This window comes from Gouania willdenowi, chromosome 3 (assembly GCF_900634775.1).
Source record: "Gouania willdenowi chromosome 3, fGouWil2.1, whole genome shotgun sequence".
In the NCBI taxonomy this organism is placed as follows: domain Eukaryota; kingdom Metazoa; phylum Chordata; class Actinopteri; order Blenniiformes; family Gobiesocidae; genus Gouania; species Gouania willdenowi.
Genome location: NC_041046.1, coordinates 29,064,959 through 29,073,613, shown reverse-complemented (window position 1 = coordinate 29,073,613; position 8,655 = coordinate 29,064,959). Strand labels below are relative to the sequence as shown.

Below are 8,655 nucleotides of genomic sequence, written 5' to 3'. Positions count from 1 at the left end.
GTGGTTAGCACATGAAGGCTGTTTTAATTAATGCACTGTTTGATATTGGTAGGATTAATGCTGGGTATGAGGCCATTGTTTTTTACCAATTTATTTCACTGCCTCCTATATAGAACCTGTACAATCGGCTACACTGCAGTATTCAGTTTAAGAAATACAAGCTGTATTGTGAAACTAACTTTTATGGTTTATGGTAGTGTCCCAATCAAAGGCTTTTGTATACAGAGTTATGTTTTTACACTATTTTTACCTTAAATTTCCTCCTCAGTGTCACTGTGTTGTAACCATGGATACGAATAGAAGATTGTAGACAGAATGCAGCGTAATAAACCAATTGAATTTCTTGGAATAAAAAAACCATCTGCTACATGAATGAGTCTATTGTTTGTTATTACGCATTGAAAATATGAACCATTCATTCTAAAATGTTTTGGTTACTGCAATTTACTGCCAAATTTGAGATCTCAAACCCTGAGGTGAAGGCCTGCCTGTGAAGGAATTGGTTTTCCTCCTGTTTTCTGTGTCTACGTTTGAAGAAAAGGAGCCGAAAGTGCATTATAGCCTTCGATACAGAGTGAGCATGTTGGGCTGCGCAGAGTCTCTGTGTGCTGGATTGATTTTTCTCCTCTTCTCAGCGCCCTGCCTCCTTTGTGGTTCAGTTGCTGGACATCCTGAAGCAAGGGTCTATCAGTCGCTGCCTGACCTGCAGGAGAGTCGATTGGATCTTACAGCACAGCAGTAGCACCCTCAAAATGTAATTCACTAGGCCCTTGGAGCTCCAGAGTCTGGTATCATGTCTGCTGGTAAGTCCAATTTCCCGCCCCCTCCCTAGGCCATTACTTACATTCTTCATGTTCCTCTAATAATTAAGGCAATGTAGGAGTGGTGACTAATAGAATTGTGCCGTTGTATTTATTTATATTGATTTAAACAGAGTGGCTGAGTGGTCGCAGTGATAAAGTGTGTGTTGTGAACTATGAATTTAATCTATCTTTATTTTGTAAGCTATAACTTTGATGTGAATAAATATGTATTAGACGAAGAACACTGTGGTGTCATGCCCACAGTGTAAAAAGTGTTGCAAATGAATTAATACTATGGATATTGAAGGCCACTCTGCAGAATTGCCAGAAAAGTTGCACCGAGGATTCTGGTAGTTGATGATTGTGGGGTCAGGTGTACTTAGAGAAAATGTTTCTGTTTTTTCTGCCATTCTGATTCTATGATTGTGCTGATTTTAGGTGACAATTGTCACCTGTTGCCAAGCCATTGGGCAGAGTCTGTTTGTTGTCTTAGGCTTCATTTTAGCCTCCCTCTCTCTCTCGCTCTCTCTCTCTCTCTCTCTCTCTCTCTCGCTCCATTGTTAACTGTAGCATAAAACAGGTTTTCTTGTAAAATTTTGGCTCTTGCTTTTCATCTACATCCAGCAATTTTTTTTGCAGACATTTCTTACAATATTCATTTATTTTCTGATATTTTTTCCAATTTTCTAAAGCACTAATTAAAGCACTAAAATCCTGTTTTCACAACAGCAGATATGCTGACAAACATTATACAGGCAGGGTTTATTTCATTAAAAAGTTGTGTGCATAAGTGTGCCTGTAAGTCAGATAATAAGCCTTGCTTTTCTATCATGTGCCCTATCCATTGCTTGGCAACTTGTCTTTTTTAAATTTTCAGTAATGCCTATCAATAATGGCCACACATAGATATTACGTGTTGCCTGTTGTTCTTGCTGAGCTAAGTTTGATTCAAACAAAATACCTGTTGTAAGGCAACTGTGTTAATAGCCAGATACTTAAATTTGTCAACAGGACTTGCTATTCTACCATATTTTAACCAACCATTTTGAGACTAAACCGTTTAATTTCAATCATGTTTTGTTTTTTCAGTGTTTTTCAAAGCGTTTAAACTCATTGACTTTATTTCTGACAGGGTTATCTTTTTTGCCGAATCAAACAGCATGTAAACAATCACAATTTATACAAGCAACAGGTTTTCCCATGTTAAAGCCCAGTAATTACTATTTGTTGGTTGTTGTTTACATTGTCTAGATCAGGGGTTTTTGGATCCATGGACCCCTTACAAGGGGAAACAAATTTCAAAACCCCCCTCATAACCCTCATATTATTTAAGCACAATTTACTGTCATTTGAAGCCCAAAACACCATTGGAAAGAACTTTCAAAACTAAAATATTTATGATTTGTAGTAGAAATTAACTGCATATATCATAAAATGTGTTAAATGTATTACTAATAAACAAATTATGTGTACGTTTATTTGATTTTTTTTTTTTATAGCACGCAGCAGTGTGTCATGTTCAGTATCCATACTGTACAAAATATGTTTGTTTTGTTGATTAAACACATACTGTATTTTCATTTTGAGAACCACTGGTTTAGATTGTAGTTGGTCTTGTTTTTTTTCTCTCTGTTGCCTTCCCTGCAGTTGCAGCTCTTGGTGGTCCACTGCAAAGATTGGTGCACTAATGGAATGCAATGCAAGAGTGAAGAGCTCAGGTCAGGTCATTTTAAACAATTTGCCACCATGCCCTCTGACCAGCACTTATACATATGTAAAGATTTTACTGCAAAAAGGTTAGCAGAGCAATCATGAGAAATGCAGTCACCTCCAAGATAATGCATGTAGCGCTTTGAGTGAAGTTCAGTACATCATTTGTTCTGAAAATTGTTAAATATTGTTAATGTATGACAAATCACAGCACTATGTCTCACAAACAGGATTCTCTGTAGCACAATGTAAAAGTATTTTTTGTATCACCATACTTTGGATCGCAAATATTTTCATTGATTTTGATAGGGACCCAAAATCACTGAAACACTGAAGTTTCTTAAAGGTAAACATTCTGATAGCATATATAGACAATGCTTAAGAGCTTTCCATATAGAGTCTATCCAAGTTTCTTAGAAGGATGATGTAAGTGCTCAACAAAATGTATGACTGCAGGTACAGTACCTGTCTCAGCTCCAACTCTATGCTGCATTTTGCCTTGTCAGCAAAATCAGCTAAAAAGTATGAACTAATAATTGACGGTAATACTTTACTTGATGTTTTATACATAAAGCTGACATTATACTGTCATTATTATGACATGAAACCTGTCATTAGCATGAATAAGGTGTCATGGAGGCTGTCAATAAGTGTTGTTCGTAACCCTAACCCTTTGTTACCCTAACCCCAACCCGGTCCCTAAACCCACATAGCCCAACTAGATTCCTCCACCTAACCCAAAAAATGTCAACACAGCTACAAAGGTCTCTTAATTTTAGCGGAAGGTGTCATCATTTAGCGAACGACACTTAATGACAGGCTTAATGGCACCTTATTAATGCTAATGACAGATAATGACAGCGTAATGTCAGCCTTGTGTATAAAACTTCAACTAAAGTGTTACCAAAGTGACATCTTAGATATCAAGGCTTTTTAATTGAAGACTCAGAAATGCTAAACCCTTTAAGGGCATTACATTGAATTCTGAATCCTTTCAGGGTTGTTGTAGATTATAAACCATGGACATGTCATTGAATAGGGTTGTGTTTCTTATTTCTTCCAGTCAGTCAAACGATTTAATCCCTCAAACAAATGATGGGTCTTTAGAACACAAGGGATCAATGTTTTCAAGGCTCAGTTATCAAAGGTCCCAGTGGACATCAGTCTCTGTGACTATTGATCACACAAGTTTGTGATCCACCTTACAAAGCTCATGACTATTGGTGAATTTTCTACCTTGACTTAATAATTTAAAGACTGAGCTGAAGACCCTCCACCACCTGGCTACACATGGAAACTTGGTTCTTACCAGCTTTGAACAGAACCAGTGACAAACTGCATTCATCTCTTACCTAGAGCAACGTTAGCAAAGAAGCTAGAATATTTCTTAGGGAGTCATGATGCTATGTGAGGAGAGTTTGACCATATAGAAGTTCATTAACTCCAGCTCCTTCCCTCCTACAGATATGAAGAGCTGGTTTGCTGGTTGGGAATTGGGCCACCAAGGCCCAGGCTTGGTCTCTCCGATCTACACAGCATCAGACCTTTCAAAGTATCCTTTACACCAAACCTCGAACATGTCTATGGTTCAATCTGGGAATGAATACCAGTAGCTCACACTCAGCTCTCTGTACTAAAGGCTGACTTCAGGTGAGTGCAACTAAAACATCCTAGTCTGATAATCCAACTATTGTTCCACTTCAGAAAGGTTTTCTAAAATGTTTGTTTTCTGGACCTTCTCTGGGAACACATCTCCCACCTCCTCCACCAGTTATAATTATTTCAATTAAAGAAAGAAATTGTTTAGATGTAACACCTCAAAGTTAATAAAACATAGAGAAATATATTGTGCTGTCCATACAATGTGTAGCAGAGCTTCTTTGTAATGCACTGCCTCTCCCTATAGGACATCGCTTACAGCATCATTGCATTCTTCTTGCTGACATGGCAGTTAAGGAATCTACAGTAAAAGGACTATATTTAAGGCATATATTATATTTCCCAAAATGCAGTGTTTTTTTTTTTTTTAAATTTTACTTTAGACTTTCTTTTACAAACACATGTATGTGTGTTTATTGCTATAATGTGTCAGAACACAAGTATGATTCTCTTTGTCTTGTCTATGCAGTGGCTTTTCTTCTCTTGTTTACCACCACTGTAATGACGCATATTTCCTGCCTTCAGTTAGTGCTTAATCCCAGTAGTGTTAGCTCAGGAACAAATTACTACGTAAACCCAGTAGCACAGAGAAAAGCAAGGAAATTGCATGATTGGAAGGGTAGAAAAAAGATACCTTGGAGATAAATGTATACAGTAAGATCATGGAGGTTAGCATGTACTCTATGTGATTTTACTCACAGACTGTGTTTGAACTGTGTTCTCTCATAAGAGATGCAACAATGATCAGTTTAATTTGTAAATTCTAAAAAAAAGATGTTGTTAGGAAGAAATTGAAAATGTTACAGATACTTTTTGTCTCAGCTTCTGACAGCAGCAAGTCTGCTTTACTTCATATGACTGTTTATTAAATACAGAGACTGGCCCACCTGGTTCCAGTCTCTGCAGCACTCTTTTGGAAAAGTTTAGTTCTGCTGTGTTAATAAAAAAAAAAACAATTTGATGCTAAATTAGCTGCCCTTTAATGCAAAACTAAACAGCGACATGGATAATCAACTATAGACATATTTGGCTTTTGAAGTAGAGGCTGATAAAGTACTGTAAAAGATATATAAGCATAGATAGAACCATTTGGTTTTAATCATCAAGGAGCGGACTAATAATTATTGGCAAAAAAATGTATATACTTGCAAGAAAAAATTGAAGAATTATTATTTATTTACCTTTTGCTTTTGTTTATTTTGAAAACTGCCATTTCACTCACCTTCTATTGTGTGTACTTGTTTGTGTTTTACATCAGTCCTGCACAGTTAAAGCAAAACTAAAAACATTAGTGTGGCTCAGAGCTGTGAGGCCAACAACACTCATACTGTCCCCTTATTGTGTTCCAGGACTTTACTTTTCACCCTTACCTGTGGATGTGGAGTGTTCTGGCTTCCTGATTACACAGCATGTGAGAGTACGGACAGCATGACCTGGAATCATGTGCTTTGGGTAAGTATTATCAAATCCAGAGTTGCTTTGGTGGACCTCTCTTTTGTTACAAACCCTAGGCAGGTTTCTGACAAATTGACACTTGTTTGGGATATTATTTAAAGATATAGTGAGGAATGAGTGAGGGGTATGGCAATTTGCAACACCTATAAATAAATAAAAAAAATAAATAGCTTGATTTAAAAGAGAATAAAATGACACAATCACTCCAGACTGTCTCTGTGTACAGAGTCGACGCCAGGCAGTATTAAATGAGGGGGCATTAAGAAAACTGCGGGGGGCACAAAAACACTCAGTTCCGAGTAGCATTATTAAACACAGCCACAAAAACAAAGTTGGCTCGCTAACATACCTCTGACGGAGAGGTCGCTACAGACTCGGGCATCAGCAGACTCTGCTCCTCCTGACAGCAGACGTAGGTCAGTAGGTCAGCTGGGGGGGCACTGCCCGCGAATGCCCCCCCATGATGCCGACACTGTCTGTGTATAATATAAAAAGATACCATGATCATCACAGATGATAAGAACCAAGTTCACAAAATTTGCATTGTAAATTATTTTCACCAGTGTTTATTTATTTGTTTGTTTGTCTTTTAGCAGGATTATGTAAAAAGTTCTTCATGGAATATGATAAAATTGTAACTAAAGACAGACTTTAAGGCATTAAAGATTCCTTTAAATTATGAATTGAATCCGTATCGATATATTGATTCTCGATCAGTTTAAACAAATCTAAATATCTCGATCTTTCATTACAACAACATTTCAAAAAGTCATATCTCGGTTCGTAATAGACCGATCTTTATGAGATTTGACTAAGTAATTGTCGGGTTGGTTCCTCTATCATCACACCATATTTCATTTGAATCGATCCGGATTGCGTATTTATTCACATGCAGTTTTCCAAAAAAAATGGGTGCCCACACTCTATTGTTATCAAGGGGGGCATACATTTCTTCCAAGCCTTTAAAATGTGAATGATCATGGTACCATAATCAGGATCACTGATCCAGATAACTGCAAATATCTGGTAAAATGGATATTCGGCACTGTGCGCTCTTTACTCTTGTTTTCTTCAATTTATAAAGAAAAAACATTGAATTATTTTAAAATATAGTATTAAAATGCACCGACAGGCACACACATAAGAAGTAAATACTACCAACAAAATTAATAATGTAAAATACTAACATTTCCTAGACTTAATCGATTGGAACACTGGTCTAAACACCCATCTATCGTGTGGCTGTTTTTGTTTTATTTGTCCTTTAGCGTATTTGTGGTTTCTTTTGACTTCTTGCTCAGGTGTAAATAGCTAGGAGAGTTTTAGACGAAGGTGTTGTTGTCAGTTCTGAAGATGTCATTATCTTGCCAGCTGCCTCCCAGCAACATGACTTTGAGGACCAAATGATTGCCAATAAAACACTTGATTGAGTGAAAGGGAGAGTGAGAAACATAAACAGGCAGGATTCTGCCCTTTAATTTCACCATCAGAGCATTTGTATGGCTGTTGGTTGACACACAAGGAAGACTGAAATTAAATTTTGTGTGTATGAGAGAGACCGAGAGACCGAGAGAGCGAGAGAGAGAGAGAGAGAGAGAGAGAGAGAGAGAGAGAGAGAGAGAGAGAGAGAGAGAGAGAGAGAGAGAGAGAGAGAGAGAGAGAGAGAGAGAGAGAGAGAGAGAGAGAGAGAGGCTTTGTCTTCATGGTGTCTGTCTCTACAGGTTCTGTGTGAAAAGCTTTGCATGAACTGCGCATAGAGGTCATTGTACACTGAAGCTTACTGTTTCCTTTTCCACTGCTCTCTACCTGTCCAACACTGAAGTGTGTTTGCTTAGAACACATGTAGCGTATTTCTAGATTAGATACATTTTGTCTTTTTTTAAGGTATTGTATTTAAACTGGAAAATATGCATTTTAAATGTGCCTCCAGCTGCCGAAGGCATCATCAGAACAAACTCTGTTAGTAGTCTATTTTTTCTTTTCTTTTTCATTTATCCAGTTGTTGTGCATATGCTAATTGCATGTTTACAGCATGCAGCACTTAAACTGTTTGATCATGTTTTGCGTTGGGTTTTGACTCTTTTCTAGTTGTGCTTTTTGTGTATGTGTGCATCTGTTTATGTGTTTAGGTGGTGTTTCCTGATGAAAGCCCCGGGCAGAGGCATACATCAGAGCATGAGCACTAATAAAAGGCCAGCAAGCTGTGCTTCTCTCCTTCTGGGAGCAGCACATTGCTTTTTACTGCTTATCTGACAGCAAGATAAAGTGCCGTTCCAATTAGAAAAATATTTGGCCACATACCTACCAACAGCAATCCTGGGTTTTTATTCTTCATGCCATTTGATTAGGAATGGATGCTGGATTTTTTTATTTTTTTTTCCCCTTCATCATCATGTCCTGGCTATGAACATTATAATGTGGTCTCCCCACTGGTACCATTATGCTGAATAATGGAATAAGGTAGTTTTATTTTGTTTTTCCTTGTTTTGTTTTTTGTTTTTGTTTTTTGTCTTTATTTTCTTAAGGTGGGGCTGTGCACAGTTATATTTTAGTATGGGTTTTTGACTGAGCCTCCATATGCTTTAGCATATTGCACGAGAGGATTCACGCTGTGATGTGTGTTTGGGTTGTTGTCATTTTTGTTGCTTCTGTCATCCGTCTCTGCCTCATAAACAAATGTGCATATACATACACCTTACTGCTGACGCTAGTCCCATCTCTGTTTAAGAACACTATAGATAGGGGTTTTTTTCTCTCTCTCTCTCTCTCTCTCTCTCTCTCTCTCTCTCTCTCTCTCTCTCCTATACCAGAGAGTGCATTAAAATTAAATTCTCTCTTGTTGTTCTGGAAAAAAAAAAAGGCACACGTAAAAAATAATTGGCTGTAGGAGAGAACAAAGGGCTGGCTCCTCTTTCCTCCCTGCACACCAGCCAGGCATTAATACCAAGCCTGCTGCATTGTTCTGCTGTCTGCAGCCATCCCCCTAGCCAGACACTCAGCTCGCAGAAGTCACTTTTAATGTCTGATA

General features: G+C 37.8%; 1 long non-coding RNA gene across 1 annotated transcript; it reads left to right on the top strand.

The window, feature by feature from the left end:
• Positions 1–702: 702 nt before the first annotated feature.
• Positions 703–5,625, top strand: LOC114479656 (uncharacterized). Its single transcript, XR_003676005.1, has 4 exons — positions 703–803; positions 2,451–2,521; positions 3,978–4,163; positions 5,522–5,625. It is a non-coding gene; the product is annotated as an uncharacterized LOC114479656 (long non-coding RNA).
• The last annotated feature ends 3,030 nt before the right edge of the window (positions 5,626–8,655 follow it).